Raw genomic sequence first — 22,412 nt, forward strand, 5'->3', positions numbered from 1 at the left:
CTGAGGGAGAAGGGAAGTGCCTCCCAGTAGAGCCATCCTTAAGACCGGGAGTTTTGAGTCAGGACCTCACCAAAACTGTGTGGAACTGAGAAAGGGCTATCCTCACAGTCAGAGGAGAGCTGAAAAGCATGTGCAAGCCAGGCCCCATGTCTGGCATTGAGTTGGAATCCAGAAGAGAATCCAGTGATTAGGTGCCCAGGGATGATCCAGCCACCAGCAGGGCAGTATGAGGGACCTCAAGACCCACCTCTGGTATTTGTGGGTCTGCTACTCCTAGGCAGCCTATTCAGCCACCATTTTGACACCTAAACAAGGTTAAAGAGGTCCTGCCAGTTAGGAACAGGAGCCCAAACCCTTAAGTCCTTAAGATCAAACAAGAGCAAAAAGCTGGATCACACTGGGAAGGTTATGCATCACAAGGTATGTCCAGAATGCCCAGGGGCTGAGGACCGATGCATAACATGTGCATCAGGAGGTATGTCCAGAAAGCCCAGGGAGCTGAGGACCGATGCATAACATATACTCCCAATTTATACATCACGAGGTATGACCGGGAATGCCCGGGCGGCCGAGGACCAATGTATGACAAGGGACCCCAGAACATGATCAGTGGAGAGCTTAATTGATAAGATTAGAACCATGGCTGGGGATTAGGGTATAGCATCAAGTAGATTAGAAGTGCCTGGAGGGCAGACTCACAATCCCTAATCTTCTACACCCTTCCCCTTTACTTAATCTCCTAAAAACCAAATATGTGTGTCAATAAAAGGGCCAGGATCTTGCTCTTCAGCAGCATCCTGCATTATGTAGCCTGCTCCACGACTCCCGTTTGTCAGTGTGGTGTTGTCTTGATGCAACAGGTATTAAATAAATACAGAAGGAGTGGATCTCCAGGTACAGCACCCATCAACAAATCCTTAGTACCACTGCCCTACTGGAATTCTGGTGTAACAGTATTGGACTTGATTGGGCTACCAGTTTCTGACATCCCAGAAGTAGCACACCAAAAAGATGCCAGCCATTACCATTGACACAGTGTCCCAATGAATAGGACAAATTAGAAAACAAGCAGCAGGGAGAAGAAAAACTACAAGCAACCAAGCAAGTCCTCAGGAAAAGACACACCACAAAAAGAAAATCAACCACCAGATTGGAACAACAGTGACTTGGAAGAACTTCTGAGCCTTCCAGATAGAGAATTTGAAATTGCTATCATATAAAAACTGAAAGAAGTCATAAAGGAAAACAATGATAAGGGAAAAATAATCAACGATCAGAAGAATGAAATTGAGTCCCTAAAGAGGTAAGTGAAAGAAATGCAGGAGATCAAAGGATTAATGGAGGAGCTAAAGAACTCTGGGAAAAGCAGTGAGAGCAGAATAGATGAAATGGAAGAACGAATAAGTACTCTTGAAGACACAGAAATAAAAAGAACCAAAACAGAAAAGGAAAGAAAAATATGAAGGGAAAAGAATGAAGAAAGACTTCAGGAACTATCTGACTCCATGACTCTACGAGGAAAGGAAATATAAGAGTTATAGGAATCCCAGAAGAAGAAGAGAGAGACATAGGAACAGACAAAATATTCAAGGAGATAATCGAAGAGAACTTCCCAAGCATGAAGAAGGAGCTGAAAAAAGACATAGAAGAAGCAAGAAGAACACAAAACTTCCATGATGAAAGGAAAAATACAGCAAGACACCTAATAGTAAAGCTCCCAAGAATCCAAGTCAAGGAAAAAATAATGAAGCTGACAAGAGGAAAGAAACAGGTAACATACAAAGGAAAACCAATCAGGCTGACATCCGATTTTTCTGAAGAAACACTATGGGCAAGGAGAGCGTGAAGGGACATAGTCAACAAACTCCAAGAAAACAAATGCCAACCAAGAATACTTTATCTCACAAAGCTTTCCTTCCTCTATGAAGAAAGAATAGGACCTTCCCAGACAAACAGAAACTCCAGAATTTCATTAAATTCATTAAAGCTAAACCCCCACTCCGAAAAATACTACAAGGAGTCTGAAAGCCAGAACCAACAAAGGGATGAATAAGAATGAAACAAGACAAAAAATAAAACCACAGAAAAGACAAACAAAATAGGAAATACAGACATAAACATACCGATACTAACTCTAAATGTAAATGGACTAAACTCTTCAATAAAAAGACACAGAGTTGCAGGCTGGATTAAGAAACAAAACCCAGGGCGCAGTGGTTGAGCAATGGGTTGCAAAGCTGCCCACAGCCTCTGCAGCACCAGTTCGATCCCCGGCCGCAGGGGAGGGTCCCACGTGGCGCGCAAACCTCTCCTGCTGCCTCTGCTCCCCTCAGCAGTGTACTTCAGTCCTTCTGCCTGTTCTGCTCCCCGCTCTGGCTCTGAATTCTCTCACTCTCCCATGCTTCTGACTATACCCAGTGCTTGTATAAATAAATAAATAAATAAAACTTTAAAAAAAAAAGAAACAAAACCCAACCTTTTACTGCCTCCAGGAAACACATTTAACTAGAAAAGATAAAAATAGACTGAAAGTAAAAGGATGGAAAACATTCCTACAAGCAAATGGACCAAAAAAGTAGGCAGGAACTGCTATACTTATATCAGATAAAACATATTTTAAACTCAAAAGGTAAAAAGAGACCCAGAGGGTCACTATATTATCATCAAGGGGCCAATACATCAAGAAGACATAACACTCATTAACATATACTCACCAAACGAAGGAGCACCAAATATTAAGGCAACTATTATCATCTCTGAAAACAGACATCAGAGAAAATACATATGTAGTAAGGACTTCAACACACCACTATCAACAACGGATAAATCAGTGAGACAAAACATAAGTAAAGACACTGAAGCTCTAACAGACATCTATAGAATGCTACACCTCCAAAAAATTTGAGTGCACATTTTTCTCAAGCACCCACGGATCATTCTCCAGGATCAGTCACATACTGGGACACAAGACAAACATCAACAGATACAATAAGATTGAAATCATACCAACCATCTTTTCTGACCATGAAGGCATCAAACTAGAAATAAACCATAAAAAGAAGGCAAGGAACCCTCCTACCTCCTGGAGATTGAAACCCACACTACTGGAAGACCACTGGACTGATGAGGAGATCAAAGAAGAAATTAAAAAATACTTTGATTTGAATGACAAGGAGGACACCAATTTCCTAAATGTGTGGGATGCAGCAAAAGAAGTAATAAGAGGAAAATATATAGCAATACAGGCTCATATCAAGAAACAAGAAAGAACAACCTAATCTCACATCTCAAAGAACTAGAAAGAGAACAACAACAACAAAAAAAACCGTAAAACCAGTAGAAGAAAGAAATAATAAAATCAAAGCAGAAATTAATGAAAAAGAAACTAAAAAAAAATCCGAAACAGCAATGAAACCAAAAGCTGGTTCTTCAAAAAAATAAATAAAATAGACAAACTCTTAGCTAGGCTCACAAGGGAAAAACGGGGGAAAGCACAAATAATAGGATCACAAATGAAAGAGGAGAAATCACAACAGACACAGCAGAAATCAAAAGAATAATCAGAAACTACTATGAATGGTTATATGAAAACAAGTTCAACACAATCACCCAAAGTGAGATAAAGAAGAAATAGAACACCTAACCATACCAATTACAAGCAGTGAAATTGGAACAGTAATCAAAACCCTCCCCCAAAGCAAAAGCCCAGGACCAGATAGATTTAAAAATGAATTTTACCAAACATTCAGAAATGAACTAGTGCCTATCCTTCACAAACTCTTTCAAAAAATTGAGAAGGAACAGATAAGGAACAGATAATACCAAACATGTTCTATGAAGCCAACATTACACTGATACCAAAACTGAACAAGGACAACACCAAAAAAGAAAACTACAGGCCAGTCTCTGTAATGAACACTGATGCAAAAATCCTCAATAAAATTTTAGCTAACAAAATCCAACAATGTATCCATAAGCTAATTCACCATGACCAAGTAGGATTTATTCTTGGGACACAAGTATTGCTCAACATCTGAAAATCAATCTATGTAATCCAACACATCAACAAAAAGAAATATAAAAAAAAATATATGATAATATCAATAGATGCTAAGAAAGCATTCGACAAAGTACAACACCCATTTATGATAAAGGCTCTTGAAATTCTTCTTGGAATACAAGGAACATACCTCAACATCATAAAGTCCATATATGACAAGCCCATAGCCAATATCATTCTCAATGGTGAAAAGTTGAAAGCATTCCCATTAAGATCTGGAACAAGACAAGGATATCCACTCTCGCCACTGCTTTTCAATATAATACTGGAAGTCCCAGCCAGAGCAATAAGAAAAGAGAAAGACATATAAGGAATCCAAATAGGGAATGAAGAAGTAAAACTATCACTATTTGCAGATGATATGATAATATACATAGAGAACCCCAAAAAGGCCACAGAAAAACTAATCAAACTAATCAATCAGTTTAGTAAAGCAGCAGGATACAAAATCAACATGCAAAAATCAGTAGCCTTTCTATACACAAACAATAAATTTGTAGAAGAAAAAATCAAGAAAACCATCCCTTTTACTACTGAAACAAAAAAAAAAATCAAATACTTGGGAATAAACCTAACAAAAGAGGTAAAGGACCTATACAAAGAAAACTATAAAACACTGTTAAAAGAAATAGAAGAAGACACAAAGACAAAGAAATGGAAAGATATCCCCTGCTCATGGATTGGAAGAATTAACATTATCAAAATGGCCATCCTACCAAAAGCAATATACAGATTCAATTGCTATTCCAGTATAAATTTCAATGTCATTCTTTAAAGAAATAGAACAATTATTGATGAAATTCATATGGAGCCACCAAAAACCCTGAACAGCCAAAGCTTTCCTGAAAAAAAAAAAGAAGGGAATGGAGAGGTATCACATGCCCAGACTTCAAGCTATACTACAAAGCCATAATAATCAAAACTGCATGGTATTGGAACAAGAACAGACACACAGACCAATGGAATGGAATAGAAAATACAGAAATAAACCCACAGATTTACAGGCAACTAATCTTTGACAAAGGAGAAAAGAAAATGCAATGGAGCAAAGAATGTTTGTTCAATAAATGGTGCTGGAAAAATTGGGTCACTACATGCAAAAGAATGAAGCTTGACTGCTACCTCACACCATGCACAAAAGCCAACTCAAAATGGATTAAAGAACTGGACATAAGACCTGAAACCATAAAATATATAGAAGGAAATATAGGCGAAAAACTACATGACATCCACCTTAATAACATCTTTAAAGACACATCACCCAAAGCAGTGCTAGTGAAGGCAATGATAAACAGCTGGGACTACATCAAATAAAAGAGCTTCTGCACAGCAAAAGAGACAGTAACCAAAACAAAGAGATACCCCATGGATTGGGAGAAAATTTTTGCCCACAACACTAATGATAAAGCACTGATCATAAAAATCTACAAAGAGCTGACGAGACTCAACAAAAACAAATTAACAACCTAGTCAAAAAATGGGCAGAAGAGCTAAAAAGAAATTTCTCCAAAGAGGAAATGCAAATGGCCAACAGACATATGAAAAACTGTTCAACATAACTGGTAATCAGGGAAATGCAAATCAAAACTATAATGAGGTTTTGATCTTACACCAGTGAGAATGGCACATATTAAAAAATCTTTCAACAACAAATGTTGGCAAGGATGTGGAGAAAAAGAAACCCTCCTGTACTGCTGGTGGGAGTGCAAACTGGTCCAACCACTATGGAAAGCTGTGTGGAGATTCCTCAACCTACTAAAGATGGAGCTTCCATATGATCCAGCAATTCCACTCCTAGGTATTTACCCAAAGGACACAGAAACATTCATTCAAAAGGGCACCTGCACCCCTATGTTAATAGCAGCACTATTTACAATAGCTAAGCTATGGAAACAACCCAAATGTCCAAAAATAGATGACTGGATCAAGAAGATGTGGCACATATACACAACAGAATATTACTCAGCAATCAAAAAAGATAACTTATGCCATTTGCAGCAACATGGATGAAGCTGGAAGGGATCATGTTCAGTGATATAAGCCAGAAAGAAAAAGAAAAATACTGGATGGTCTCACTCATAGTAGGAATTTAGAAAACCTAAATAAGGGACCAGGAAAAATACTAATTATAATAAAGTAAAAATCAAAATCAGCAGGCAACTATAAACCAGAGACACACCATGGGGGGGGGGTTTGCAAAACGAGTAGGATCAAAACAAGGGTGATGGGAATTGTATGGGGACAATAACCAAGACAAAAATGCATACATTGTGCAAAAATTAAAAATGATGTAAATATATATATAAAATAAAAAATTATTAAAAAGGTATTCAGATTAGGAGGCGGACAAGAATGAACAATACTACTGAGAAATCAATAAGGTGAGAACTGAAAAAAGCAGGTTAATTTAGTGGTAGGTAGACATGTGAGACAGGTTGTTGTGGCTCCATAGATGAGGGAGAAGATAGGAACTAGAAAAAAATGTGAAATTTAAACAACTCCTACAAGATGTAAATAGGTAACAAGATATAAAGTGGGTGGTGGATTAGAACTTGATCCCATTTGATTTTCTTTTTTTAAAAAAAGATTTGTTTATTTATGCATACAAGAACTGGGGTACAGGCCAGAGGTTCGGGGGGTGAGAAGATTCATCAGAGACAGAGTGGGGAACAGAAAGGGCAGATTGATTGAAATACACTGCTGAGGGGAGCAGCGGAGGAGACAGGAGAGGTCTTCTGCACCATGTGGGTGGCTCTCTGGCGGGGGATCAAACTCGTGCTGCAGTGGCTGCAGATAGCTTCAAAGGTTGCGTCTTAGCCCCTTGCGCCACCAGGGAGGCCCTTCTTTTATTTTCACAACAATCCAATGATATCCAATCCATCAATATCTTTCTCCATTGAAGCTGATCTTTAGAGTTGTTAAAATTATTTCCAGGGATGAATATTTAGTAAATGGTAGCACAAAAATTTTAAGTCAGGTATTTTCCCTTCGAAGTTCTTTCTGCTTTAATTCCCATCCCTAGTTGTAAACTACAACCTTTTCTAGGAGAAAAGCACAGAAATGATTATAATAACATTTATAACTTAAATACTGTGGTTCTTCATTTAGCTTAATGAATGGACTATAGTAATATAACAGAAAATGCTACCTGTTTTCTGAAGTTGCTGTAAATATTCTTCAGATGTCAGAATAAAAGTACATCAAAATTTTTGTCACAATTAATTTTGATACTGGTATGTACACACAAATAAACGTATTGACTGGGGTTCTTGGTCAGCACCAAGATACATTGTTCCTTGAGGTAAATATTGGTCTTAACTTGGATCAATATTTACCTCAGAGTTCAATACATTGTTGTGACTGCCTTCAAATGCAAGTCAGTATCTGCTTAATGTCTGCAACCTGCTTCTTACCAATGTTTTTGAAACTTCCCTATAGCCCCAAGGAAGTTTGGAGATTTGTAGTGTTCTGAATTCCCGTGGGTTATTTACTAACAATCTTTAAACAATAGCAATATATGATATGGCCCTTTCTAACATAGTTGTAATTGCTACACAATTGCTGAAGTTCTTAGAAGCCCTATTAAGAAAAGATAGATGGGCACAGTGGTTTGGAGTGATTCTTCTTGAGAAATTTAGTTTAAGAGAGCTTAAAATTAAAACCTATGTCCACAGTTATTTTATAAAATCGTAGCATTTTTTGTAACCAAGTTTTCTGAGCTGTCTGTGGATGATTACCCATTATTCATAAATAAAACCCTGGATTTGTGTAAACAGATTCCTATATCCAGCATGTTTCTGCTTTTTTGTTTTTCAAGCTTAGACTGAGCTTTTGGCACAGCTTCATACGAATGCCTTTAGTCGACCTCCCAGGATATGGAACGCCCAGACCTGGCCTTTGTTTAGTTCCCTTCATATAGTTGACAATATGAATTAATAATGACAAGTTCCTATACATAAAACCTTCAACTTTGACTGAGGATATAATATTATTCATATTATATTAACTTTACTTTTCATCTTTTGAAATATACCTGTCTAGAATTAAGCAGAACAAGAAAGACACTATTCTTACCCAAAAGTTGAATAATGGGACCTAGCAAGGAATTAACACCCGATATAGAATATGTTTTTATTGTAACCAATGTTAGTCAAAACATTTTTTTTTTGAGCAGGATGAAGACTGAATTTTCATATGTAAACATGATATAGAGATATGGAGGGTACAGAAAAGTAAAACGAAAAATTTCGAAGGAATGGATAAGAGTCTTTACCAAAAAAAGGTTAAAGGGATTGGAGTTACTTAGCAAAAAGATGATGGCATGAAAATTATGATCTTAATTAAAGTATATAAGGGGATTATGTGATGATACCATTGAGCAGTTTTTTGTTTTTCAGTAGAAAATGAAATATGAGCAAATCATGATAAACTGAAATAGGGAGTGGTGTTTGGAGAGTGGCTAGGCCAGATATAGATGAAGAGTATTTGGCCTCAGCACAAAAATCTCATGATATTAGGTAAAATTAACCAACATAGAGAAGAATAAGAATAAACTGTGAGAAAACACATACAAATAAGAATCCAGCATACTTTTTCCTACCATTCCCTCGAATTACTAGATTATCTTTCTTTTCCCTTCAATGCCATCTATACTTTTTTTTAAAGATTGATTTATTAATGCATACAAGAACTGGGGTACAGGCCAGAAGTGCGGGGTGGTGGTGGTGGGAGGATTCACCAGAGACAGAGCGGGGAACAGAATAGGCAGACTGACTGAAATACACTGCTCAGGGAAGCAGCGGGTGAGACAAGAGTGGTCTGCCGCACCATGTGCGATTCCCGCTGGCTGGCCGGTATTGAACCTGCACTGCAGAGGCTGTGGACAGCTTCACAGTGCTGCGCTCAACTGCCTGCGCCACCAGGGGAGGCCCCAATACAGTTTTATTGTTGATCTGTCAGTATCAGTTGTGTATCAATGAACATGCTTCATTTCTGTTACAATTTTTGTTATACTATATGCATAGAAAACAGTATATTAGAGCAAGAACAAAACCATGAAATTTGGTGTCAACTCTGAAACATTACCTCTATGACTTGGACACGACACTTCTCTATTTTCCAGCTTTCTTCTTGAAATCCTATGGGGATGTGTTGAAGATTAAATAAAATAATGTTTATTTCAGATCCCATTAATGACCTCAGTACTTTATATCATTCTGTATCTGTGCTCTTTTCCTAGTGACTTTGCAGTTGCTCCCACTAAGTTGGTAGAGTATGTTTCCCCAACCTTTAACTTGGAGTTTGGCCATGTGTCTTGTTTTGGTCAATGGAATGCTATAGGGCACCATGCAGATTGTTCTTTTGGTCCTTTAACATCAACATAAATAAAATATTCCTGGGTTAACCTGATGCTTCCTGGAAGAGGCTAAGAGATATTGGAGAAGAACAAACCACTTACCTGGTCATAGCCTAGATCAGATAACTCCTAGCTAACTCACAGATCCATGAGCAAAACTGGCTTGAGGGCCTCCCTGATGGCTCAAGGGGTTAAACACAGCACTATGAAGCTATCCACAGCCTCTGTAGCATGAGTTCAATTCCTGGCCAGCCAGGGAGTTACCCACATGGTGCAGCAGACCTCTCCTGTCTCGCCTGCTGCTCCCCTCAGCAGTGTATTTCAGTCAGTCTGCCTGTTCTGTTCCCCACTCTGTCTCTGGTGAATCCTCTCACCCCCCACAGCTCTGGCCTGCACCCCAATTCTTGTATGCATAAATAAATAAATCTTTACAAAAAAGAAAAAAGAAAAAAACAACTAGCTTGGGATCAGAAACCCTGCCCAGATGAACCCAGTCTCTATCACCCAATGCTGAATCAATGTACAGACAAATTGGAGTAAATTCCTGGTTTTTCTAGTACTAGTTTATAATAAAATATAATTTTATTAAATCCAATTTTTTAATTTTTAAAACTTTATTGAGGTAACAATGAGTTACAACATTGTATTTGTTTTAGCTGTATTTTAGATTCACACTCCTTTAAGTGCTAACACACCACACCTACCATTAAAGCACCCATTATCATCCTATAATCGAATTCCCATTTGCTTTTCCTTTTTATATTCTATTTAGGAGTGAAACGATGCCAGTTTTAATCCATTGAGTTTTGGCATGATTTCACAGCTACTTTGGGGCAATCACTATATTATCAGGGACTTCGTACAGTACTCGGTACATGATTGATTTTAGAAAATGTGAGTTGCCTTTTCTTTTCATGGATAAAATACAACAAATATTTTATACATTTCACCTAAAATGTAAAACATACAGTTATTAAGAAACATTTCTATGATTGAATATTTCTGTTTGGTATCATGCAGACACCACTTTTGTAATAGACAGAGAAATAGCAAATCCTTCACAAAGAGTTCGCTTAAAATTTTGCATTTTGATTGCTATATTCTTCCTATGCAAGTATAACTTCCTCACACTAATGCTAATAAGAATTATGTGTGTGCATTGAAAGGAAAATATATTCCATGAATATTAGACTAATGAATTAATTTAGGAACTCAATTTCATCTTTTTATTAACTTCCAACTCATCATCTTATATATTTTTTTGTGTTGTAGTAAATACAAATACTTAAAAATATTCACGTGCATGTCCATACAGATCAAATATGAAATACATTGCTACCCTAATATTATATATGTATTGAGGAAGGATCTTAAAAATTATCAATACTTGTTTTCTGTTACAATTATTTAAATGTGTCAATTTCAATTTATTGCCTCCAGTGTTTCCATTGATTACTGTAAAATCATAAACCTCAATTTACCAAATGTCTCTTTAACATCCTTATTGATACTGTTACTTATCATATTCTACTGAAAGGTATTTATTTTTTGTTGATATCCATTGTATTAAATATTAGAAATTAGCATTGCTTTCATAAGAAGTTCCCCTGTCTCTTTAGTTGATAGCTTATAATACAAATCTTTGGACCATACATTGCTTTATTATTGATTCTATTTTGAATTTTGTATTTGAAGGAGGCAAAGGTAGATGGTAGGTTATATAGCAAAAGACAGAATGACTTCCTGCTCCTTATCCATTCTTACCTCCACAAAACCATCATATAATTGTTAAATCTGTAATTTGAATTTTACATACATAAATAAAGGCATGTCATGCTAACATAAATCCTTTCTAAAGGCTTGCAAGGTGTGTATGGCACTGTATGCTGTATGTGAAAGGAAGTAGTATTGAGTTAAGTAGGACATTTTCTTCACCCATTGGAGGAAACTGAGAAGTAATTCAAAGACAATAGAATGTAAGACTAGGTGAGGGAAAAGATAAATTAACTTTTACTAACATTCAATTTCTGTACCCTAACATCCCAAAATAAAAGTATTTAGTTTCTATCTTAATTACAAGGAAGTTTAGTTTTAATCAGGTGGTATTTATGCTAGTTTTTTGTTTAAGGTTATTTTAACTCAGATTCAATGTTTCATATCCACTCTCTTCCCATCTATTCCAGTATTTTGTCCCATTATTTTTTCTTTTATGTGTTCTCAAACTCTTTGGATCTTTCCACTATAAATATGAACATTATCAAGTGTTAGCTTTCAAAATTACATTCCTTTGACCCTGAAGCACCCTTTCTCTAGCACCTTCTTATTTTTCTTCTTTTTAAATTTATTTTTTATTTTTTAAAAAGATTTATTTATTTACCCATACAAGAACTGGGGTACAGGCCAGAGGTTCGGAGTGTGTGTGTGTGTGTGTGTGTGTGTGTGTGCGCGCGCGCGCGAGAGAGAGAGAGAGAGAGAGAGAGAGAGAGAGAGAGAGAGAGAGAGAGAGAGAGAGAGAGGATTCACCAGAGACAGAGTGGGGAACAGAATAGGCAGATTGACTGAAATACACTGCTGAGGGGAGCAACGGGTGAGACAGGAAAGGTCTGCTGCACCATGTGGGTTAGCTCCCTGGCCAGGGATTGAACTCGTGCTGCACCGTGTGGGTATCTCCCTGGCTGGGGACCAAACTCATGCTGCATGCTGCAGTGGCTGCAGATAGTTTCATAGGTAGGGTCTTTTTTTTTTTTTTTTTTTTGTGGGACCCTCACCAGCGGCTGGGGAACCAGAACTGCAGAGGCTGCGGGCAGCCTTGCAGCCCAGCGCTCAACAGCTGCGCCACCAGGGGAGGCCCCATAGGTAGGGTCTTAACCCCTTGTGCCACTAGGGAGGCCCCCACTTGATCCTTTTAATAGAATTAGACATTGCTGAAAACACCCTCCACCTTGAAAATCTTTCTTTCATTGGCTTCTGTGATAACCCTTTCTTGGTTCTTCTTTTTTGATCTTTGTTGCCTTCTATTACTTCACTGTTTCTTTAGTATTGGTATTTTCCAGTACTAAAAATACTGAGATATCTTTTTACCCTATACATTGTTCTTATGTTTTCATGTATGAAAGGTATTTCCATGGCTTCTACTATCACTTATATTCTTAACAACTTATAATAGTAGATGTCCAGATTTCTAATCTCAATTCCTTAATGGAAAGTATTTTTTAGATATTTTATAGAAAACAAATGAATTTACTAAAGACTATTTTTTTTTTTCCAGAGCATTTTCATCTTGTATTTTCTGCTCTGGTAAATGGCAAAATTAACCATTCATCCACCCTAAGACAGAAACCTGGCAGACTGCAAATCTTTAATTTGCATTTTTATAAAAATTTTAAGTGCTGGGCCTCCCCTGATGGCACAGCGGTTGAGCGCTGGGTTGGGAGGCTGCCCGCAGCCTCTGTAGTGCCAGTTCGATCCCCAGCCACCAGCAAGGGTCCCACAAAAATAAAATAAAATAAAATAAAATAAAATAAAATAAAATAAAATAAAATAAAATAAAATAAAATAAAATAAAATAAAATAAAATTAATTGCTATAAATTCTATCTTTAAAGATTTATTTATTTATGCATACAAGAGCTGGGGTACAGGCCAGAGGTTTTGGGGTGAGAGGATTCACTAGAGACAGAACAGGGAACAGAACTTGCAGATTGTCCGAAGCACACTGCCGAGGGGAGCATTGGGCGAGTCAGGAGAGGTCTGCTGGGCCATGTGGTTGCTCCCTGGCTGGCTGGGGATCAAACTCATGCTGCAGTAGCTGTGGATAGCTTCATAGGTTGCGTCTTAAGCCCTTGCGCCACCGCGGAGGCCCCTAAATTCTATCTTTAATATATTTCTTATATATTTTCTCATACTGTCATTTCAGTTCGTGGTTTTATTATCTTTATACTAGGTTAGTAGTCTCTTCAGTTGTTTTGAGACTTTTGGATTTCAGGGACAAACAAAATTTCAAAAGCAGTTAAATTTAATTAGTGGATTGGAAAAGACAAATTTGTGAAAATTATTTCTTTTTCTGTAAACTGACAAAAAAAATTTGACAAATAAACTGTAAAATGACATTTAAAATAGCTAGAAAGGAATCATCTTTAGAATTCAATCTAATGAAAGATGTGATAAGCCATTATACTTGAAACAACAAAAATATTTCTAAGTGACATAGAAAAAGATATAAGTAAACTGAAAAGCATACTATGTTTATGGATCGATTGGAAGGCTAAACAGTATTATGATGTCAATTCCTCAAAATGAATCTGCACAGTAAATGCAATTCCAATTAAATTCCTGCAGCTATGTATAGAGTTTAAGCGACAACTTGACTATAAAGCTTGTATCAAAATGCAAAAGCGTTTGAATAGTCAATCCATTTTTTTTTAAAGATTTATTTATTTATTTATATAAGCACTAGGGTACAGTCAGAAGCACGGGAAGGTAAGAGAATTCACCAGAGCCAGAGCGAAGAGCAGACCAGGCAGACAGACAAAGTACACCGCTGAGGGGAGTAGCAGGCGGCAGGAGAGGTCTGCGCATCATGTGAGACCCTCTTCGGTGGCCGGGGATCAAACTGGCACCGCAGAGGCTGTGGGCAGCTTCGCAATCCAGCACTCAACCACTGCCCCACCAGGTAGGCCCTCAATCCAATTTTGAAGAAGAAAAAACTTGGTTCAATTTACTAGATTTCAAATGCTTATAAGTCTATAATGATTAATCTGTGTGGTATTAATGGAAAGATTGAAATATTGTCCAATGGAGCAAAATATGGAGTGCAAAAATAGGCCCACACATATAGTCACTTGATTTACATCCAAGATTCCACTGAGTTAAGTGAGGGGGAAGATGTCCCTTTTTAGTAAGTGGCATCCAAGTAATTGTGTATTCATATGAAGAAAATGGACCTTGATCTCCGATCCCCATGTTACACCACACATGAAGTTCAAATTGAGGTGGATCATAGACTTAAATGTGAAAGATAAAGCAGTAAAACGCTTAGGACTAAAGCTAGTAGACCAAATACAGCATACTACTTCTTTTGTAAAGTTTTATTTGAACACAGTTGACCATTTATTTATGTATTGCTTGTAACAACTTTCATGATATAATGGTGGAGTAGTTACATCATAGATGGTATGGCCCACAAAGCCACATATTTTCACTATCTGACCCTGTAGAAGGTGTGATACTCTGATACAGCAGAAAGGAAAGGAAAATATCTTTGTGACTAAAGAATAGTCATTTTTTCTTTACTTTCATAACAGAAGAAAGTAAAACCATAAAAGTATAAACAAAACAAGATTCACTTCACTACATTTAAGAACATTTTACCGAGCTTTTTTTCCAAAATACAACAAAGAATTTTAGAGTCATTAAGAAAGTCAAATAGGGCCTCTTTGGTGGCTCAAGGGGTTAAGTTGCAGCACTATGAAGCTATCCAGAGGCCACTGCAGCATGAGTTTGATCCCCGGCCAGGGAGCTAACTCACATGGCACAGCAGACCTCTCCTGCCTCACCCTCTGCTCCCCTTGGCAGTGTACTTCAGTGGCTCTGCCTGTTCTGCTCCCCACTCTGTCTCTGGTGAATCCTCTCACCACCATCCTCATACTGAGAACACTAGACCTGTTACAGGGCAGGGAGAGGGGCAGCCCAGACCCAGCAAACCTGCCTATTTTAAATGGGTTCTGCCATCCGCCGCATCAACTCAAAACATATGAGACTTTAATGGGAAGGAACTTTAATATAACTAGGAAACAATACAGGAAAGGTAAAGAATCTTGTTTCTAAATCAAGCACCCAAAGTTACCCATCCCCTTGTGGGTAAAACTCGATCCAAATGGGATTGGCCCAGAGCAAGGCCCCAAAGCCTGCCACAAGTCTAAAGCATCTTCCAGTGGGGACCCACAGAAAAGGGTCAGAAACAACCAGCCAAGCCTGGAAGGAAAAGAGAAAAATTAAAATCAAGATAAAAGCTGCCATTGTCACCTCCCCACGGGTCTCACCCACATCTGTGTCACCCAGTCTACGACCAAAAGGCAAGCGCAGTTTCTTCACGTGTCTCTAGGCTCCATGTGCCTCCTCCAGGTCTCCTTCTTGCTCTCCATCCTGCTTCCTTCCTTTCTCAGTCTCCTCTGCAGCTTCTATCTCTCCTTGCTCAGCTCCACCCTCCATTTGGGTGGGGCAGGGAACCTGGAACCTCCCCCTTTCCTGGGGACCACCCTGTTACAGACCCAACTCAAAAAATTGTATGTGGGATCTAAGAAATCTGCATAAATAATTAATTCTTTTAAAAAAAAAAGAAAGTCAAATAATCTAATTTAAAAGTGAGAAAAAGATTAGAGTAGACATTTCTCCAGAGAAGATATATGTACCCATATAATGCCCAGTGCCCACCCAGACCTCAGAATGAAGGAAACCTCTACACACCACTCAAGTGCTTGCATTTCTTCCTTTCAAGTATAATATTCCTTTACTTTCTACTGGAAAACTTTTTTTAGAATGCTAACTGCATTTCTCCCAAGGTAGCATCACTCACTAATAAAAAGCTTCCTTTGTGGAAACAATCATGTGGTTAGAGTCTGGCTTTCACCCAGTTAGGTTGGTAACAAGATCTCACTTGCAAACATAAAAACAAACAAAAAGGAAATTGTAAACCTTTCCAAATGTGAAAAACGAAGCATATTTTGCCAATTACAGACATCAACGATTGATAGCAATTAATAGCATACTTATTCATTGATATTTTATGAAGTAAACATGTTAACACAAAAAAAGAATGACACAATATCAGTGAAAGGTTTGGCTCGGTAAAGACAAGGAGAGCCAGGCTAAATTTCTCAAAGGAAGGGAAAATTTATTGTGCCCCGGGCAGACCTCATGGACCCAAGGTGGGAGTCAGTGAAGCTGCACATGTCAGGGGGAAGCAGGCTTTTATAAGGTGAAGAGAGGTCAGGTGGGAGACTGGGCTCGTAAGACGGGGGGGGGGGGGGGGGGGGGGGGGGGGGGGGGGGGGGGGGGGGTGTTTGTGGGGTGGGGGAAGTTTCTTTGTCTGAGAAAAGTTTTGTAGGGAGGGGGAAGTTTCATTGTCTGAATCCTCTAGGCAGGCTTCCACATTCCTGTTCCCAGGTGGGCTTCCTGGTGGGTTTTTGCATTCCGGCCTCCTGCATGGACCTTTCAATCAGAATAAAAAATCATCCATTATGTGAATAAATCAAGCATCACAGGAAACTTATTTACTTTGACTTTAATTAGCAGACAGACTGAAGGGCACCCCAAGACCGCCGAACTTGCATGCTATAAAGGAATTTTTGCCCTCACCACATAAAGACAAAGCATATTTAACGTGTAAGATCATTAATAGAATTGTTACAGGGCAACCCAATGTGAAATGGGTTGGGTTAAGTGTGGCTCCTCACCGGTGCTCTTAAAAGGGACTTACAATGAGACTCAGCTGCAGGCACACACCAAAAGGTTAAGAAAGCATTTATTTACAAAAAGGAGAAATAAAGAGAGGAATAACTCAGGGAGAAAGAGAGAGAGATAAATTGGTGAATCAGTCGTACCAGTTCCTCCAAGCTATGATCCCAACAGCACGTTGAAAGCCGTTAAAAAAACCAACAACCCCAAGGCCCACATGTCTGGTTATCTACCAAGCCTGGCTGCTTAACTCCACCTTCAGTTCCCAGCATCCTCCCTTCGGTGGTGATGACATGAAGGGATTTGTAGTCCTTGGTGCCTTGGATCTCTTTGGTTTGGGGTGGTGGGGAGCCCATAAAACCTGTGTTTGTGGAGTTTGTTCAGGACATCCTTTCCCCCCAGCAGAATGACTGGACATAAAGAGGGAGGAAGAGAAAGGATATAGTTTCCCAAGGAAACACCCAAAATTATACCTACCTCTTCATGGGTAAATGCCCAGACAAATAGGGTTTGCCTGAATTGGAGCTGGTGAATCCCAAAAGCTTGACATAAGTCTAAGACACCTTCTGGTGGGGAACCAAAGAGAGGGGCAAGTGGGGCCAAGCAAGGGGATAAAAGCAGCACAATTAAAGTCAAGATAAAGCCTGCCATTTCAGCCTCCCCACACATTTCTCACCCACGTATCACTTTCAATCATTTCTACACTCCACAATTCCAAGTGTCTCCTCCAAGATCCCCCATGTCCCTGGTGCAAGTTCAGAGCTGAGAGCCAACAAACAAGCCAGCCCTTTTTGTTCACATATCTCTCCTCCTGTGTCTCAAGCTTCCCATCACCCCTCAGTTCCACCCCCCATTAGGTAGGACAAGGAAATGCATAGACTAAACTTTCCCTTTTTATGGAGATGACTGTGTTAAGACTTTATTTTTGTGCTATTTTATAACATTTGCTTTATACAAGTGAAAACGTTTTAGATTAGCAACAGCTGAGGAGTGATATCTTGGTATCGATGGAGGATAAGAATAGAAAAACTGGAAAGGAGGGGCCACAAGATGGAAACCTGGCTCATACAATGCCATGAGCTGGGGGTGGGGGTAGAAGGGATTAGCCATTAACCCAGCTATAGGAAATAAGATCCTTAGGTGCCAATGCCTAGATACCAAAGCAGGTATCAGATGCTGTAGGGAGTGTCAAGAGCGCAGACCTAAGGTGAAGATATGGAGATTGAGGGCCATTGTAGAAATCTGGCCCCTTCAAATTCTACACTAATCAAAGTCAGCAACAAACAAACCATTCCAGGAAGGAGTGAGTCCCTCCCAAAGAGAAGAAGGCTATATCAACACAATCTCTATGCCAACTGATCAATACAATCTTCTGCCGACCTGTGACTATGCAGGTGCTTCTTTTCACAAACTATCTGTCCTCTGCAGTGCAGCAGCTTCCTGCCTGCCTTTGACCTGTACCATGCCAGGGCTTCTCTGCACTGACCTCCCTTAGGGGAGGCTGCCCGCCTGCGACCATGCAGGCCTCTCTCAGCAAACCTGTCCCTTTCTGGGCAGCCCATTCTGCCCATTTGTGTCTATGCAAGTGTCCTTTATTCTTCTCTCCCTTTTATAATAAACCTCCCCTTTTGGATATAACCAACATCTCTGTGTCGTGGAGAAACTCTCCTGAGAACTCGACGGTGCTGGTGAAAGGGAAGCTTTCCCAGAGTGAACCCAAGGACCCCACTCTCCAAACCCAACAACTCCAAAAAAACGACATCAGTATTATTTATTGCTCTTTCTGTCTCACCCTTTGATCTTTTAAGTTTTCAATGTAAACAAAATAATTTCGTTTTCCCAAATTATCACTTATGGTCCTGCTAAAAGCCTTCAATGCCTGTCCTGGCCACCCCCATTATGTAAAGTGGTGGCTCTCCTCTGACTGCAGATTAGAATAACCAGGGAACTTTCACAAATTATCTTATCTCATATAAGCCAATAAATTAGAATCTTGGGAGCAGAGTGTCCAGGCACTGGCATGTTCTGTCCCCTTTTAGCTTACTTGAATGTGCACAAGGGAAATCACTGATGTACAGTATAATATTTGAACTTTTTAGAAGGACTATGCTCAAGTACTTGTTATCTGAACTGGCCATGTTCCTTCATGCTGTGTTATTGTCTCATGCCTTATATTTTTGTGAGATATGGAGGAAAGGAAAAAACAATTTAACCTCTGAGTTCTAAGCTGGGCTCCCTATAATAAAAGACAATAACAAGAGTAAAATGAAGAGAACTACACTAATGTACTTCATGTATACATGTGAGATGTATACGTGAAAAAAATATTTTGACTCCTGAGATGACCTAAAAAATACCATCTTTATCTAAACACAAAAGAGGCTGTGAGGGAAGTGGGGGAGGGGAGGCCAGTTACAGGAGGTTAGCAGGAAACTAGGGTAAGGTGAATTTTGTAGATTTAAATGGGAGTCTTCTCCATTAACAAAATACTTTTGTGATTTAGTCATCCTGTTCTTATTAACAAAAGGCACATCCTTAGAAATGGAGATTTTCTTTAAACTGTAGATTTCCCTTTCAAAACGGTAACTTCTGTGTTTTCTGGGCTTTGTGTCTGCTATTGCTTAAAATAATCAGCTCAAAATAACCCTTACATAAACGGACATATTTTAGCGTGGCATATTCTGCTACCCTTCAGCGATCCCTCTATTGAGAAGATTCAGTTTGTGACCTCTTCGTGAAGCCCCAGGCTATTTCCCCTTCCCAAGCAGTGTTAGCTTCCTTAAAGCCACCTGTTATATAGCACCTATCACTTACTACTGTAATTATTCCAGAACAAAAGCTTCATAAAACAGGTCATCTGCCTTATTTATATTTTTATCTCTAGTGTCTAGTAGAGTATAAAGCACAAAATCCAACAACTCTTGAATGAATGAAAAAATTAATCTTTCATTTTGAGACTTTGCAGAAACAAATCCGCCGATTGCTCTCACCTAATTCAGCAGAATATACCATCATCTCAAAATAAATTATTCATATATTAAGAAAAGTGTCAGAAAATGGAGGTGTAGAATCAACATGGGTGAATAAATTCATGCAAGCAAGGTAAAATGCCAATGAAAATGCAGAGACTAAGCTTTCAAAAATATTAGACAAGCAACAAACATGGTATTCTTGGTCAAATGTGAGGAAAGCAACAACAGCTACTGCATACATCGAAAGTGTTAAGTTGATACCCAAAAGAACTTTTTACACAAAGCAGATTCCTGTGTGAGGGCAACTGCAGGAAGATAATTTTGACAATTTGACATCCCTTGAGCACAAATTCTGAGCATCACTTTTCAACAAAAAAATTACAGTAAAAATTGAAGGACAAAATTCACACATTGTTTTTTGTAAAGTTTCACCATTTTTCCACTGCAGGGTCGATTTCAGGAAAAGAAGATGAGGAAAGCGTGCAGCCTGCCTAGGATGAAAATAGGTTTGCTTCTTGCTCTTGATGGAGGCTTAGAGTAGACACTTTGGAATGGAGGTTTCGCAAGACCAGAAACTGGAGGTGGGGGTAGAAGTGACTTACATTGTCATTAAAATGTAACATTGTGTTATCCACCGAAAGGGAAAGCTCCAGGTTTCCTCCTCCACCCTAGGAAAGGTGGAGCAGAGGGGAGGGGGGGCATGGGAAGCTGTTCGTAGAAAAGACTGAGAGAAGGGTGGAAGGCTGGAGGACTGGGAGGAGACTGGAGGCTGTACACAGAGTGGAGAGACAAGTGAAGAAGCTGTGCTTGCTCCTCAGCTTTGGACCTAAGCCAAGGACTTGGGGGACATGGAAGGCGATACTTGGAAGAGACAGAGACATGGGTGAGAGACCCGTGGGTTATCTTCATTTTAATTTTGACTTTGCTCTTTTCCTTCCATATTTGTCTGTACCCGTCTGCCCCTTTTCTTATGAGTCCCTACCAGAAGGTGTCTTCCACTTGTGGCAAACTTTTAGGCCTCAGTGTCCCTGCCATGGCCCACTCTGTTTGGCTGGGCATTTATCCACAAGGAGATGGATAACTCTGGATGTTTCATAGGGAAACTGTTGTTGTTTTTGGAGTCTGTGTTTGGAGTGCGAGGTCCCTGGGTTCACTCTGGGAAATGTTTCACCAGAGCTCCCGCTTCCGCGGCATGTGGCGCTTTCCCCAGGAGAGTTTCTCCACGAGACAGAGATATTAGTTATATTTTAAGGGCAGGTTTATTAGGGACAGGGGACAGAAGAATAGAGGACACTTGCATAGATGCAAGCAGGCAAGAAGAGCTGCCCCGAAAGGGACAGGTTTGTTAAGAGGCCTGCATGGTTGCAGGCGGGCGGCCTTGAGGAGAGCTGTCTCCGCTGAGGGAGGTCAGTGAAGAGAAGCCCCGGCATGGCACAGGTCACAGGCAGGCAGGAAGCTGCTGCCCTGCAGAGGAGAGAGTTGGTGAAAAGAAGCAACTGCATAGTCACAGGTGGGCAGTGGGAGTGCTGCCCCCAGCCTGTGCAGAGATTGCACTGGTACAGTCCTCTGTTTGGGAGGGGTCACTCCTAGTGAGCATTCGGGTTCTTTGCTGATTTTGGATAACTATGTAGAATCTGAAATGTACTGGAGATTCCACAATGGGCTCAATCTCCATATCTTTACCTTTGGGGTCTGTTGGGCTCAATCTCCCTATCTTAACCCTTGGGCCTCTGCTCTAGACACTCCCTACAGCAGTCTGATACCTGCTTGGGTTTTATGCTTTGTAATCTAGGCGTTGGCGCCTGAGGATCTTGGTTTCCATAGCTGTGTCAATGGCTATGCTAATCTCTTCTACCCCCACCTCCTTGTGTGAGCCAGGTTTCTGGTCTTGTGGCGCCTCCTTTCCAGTTTTTTTTCTATTCCTGTCCTCCATCAAAACTATTTTAACTATGTTCTTTACCTTCTGTTCTCTCTATTGCACACTACTTGTATTAAAGTTCTTTTCTTCCGAAGGTCTTACACATTAACAGTATGTTTCATCTTTACGCAGCGGATGGCAGAACCCATTTAGAGAAGACAGGTCTGAGGGTCCTGGGGTGTCCTTCATTGGGCTCACTAACAAAGCTAGCTATAGAAATGAAAAATCCTTAATCATAGCCCAGAGGTGGGGATATGGAAATTGTCAGTCATTACAAAGGACTGCTATGGGAAATATCCAGAGGGGGGATATGGACATTGAGGGTCATTACAAAGAATCACAGATTCCTACAGATTAACCCAATCAAACCCTAGAAGTGATTGATATAGCAGTCGATATCAATTCCACAAGGAATGAACCCCTTCTTAAAAAGGGAACATTATGTCAGAACAACTCCTGCCCTGGCAAAATGCAGCTTTACTTCTAAGACTTCTAATCCGTGTATATGCAGGTGTCTCTTTGAAAAGCAGCTCTTTTTGCCCACTTTTTTCCTTGGAAATGTCTTCATTTCCTTGGCAAACCTGCCATGTGCTGCTTAAAGGGGAGCTCTGCTGAATCTTTTCTCAGAGGTAACCCAAGGACCCCACTCACC

At 39.6% G+C, this 22,412-nt stretch overlaps 1 long non-coding RNA gene across 2 annotated transcripts in view; it reads right to left on the minus strand.

The window, feature by feature from the left end:
• LOC311187273 overlaps positions 1–16,470 on the minus strand; it is a 48,431-nt gene extending 31,961 nt beyond the window's left edge. For both annotated transcript variants that reach the window (XR_014617108.1, XR_014617109.1), the window contains exon 1: positions 16,416–16,470. This is a non-coding gene — a long non-coding RNA (uncharacterized lncRNA). The remainder of the gene's footprint in view (positions 1–16,415) is intronic.
• Positions 16,471–22,412: the final 5,942 nt, after the last annotated feature.

Source organism: Talpa europaea (genome assembly GCF_964194135.1).
Source record: "Talpa europaea genome assembly, chromosome: X".
Classification (NCBI taxonomy): Eukaryota; Metazoa; Chordata; class Mammalia; order Eulipotyphla; family Talpidae; genus Talpa; species Talpa europaea.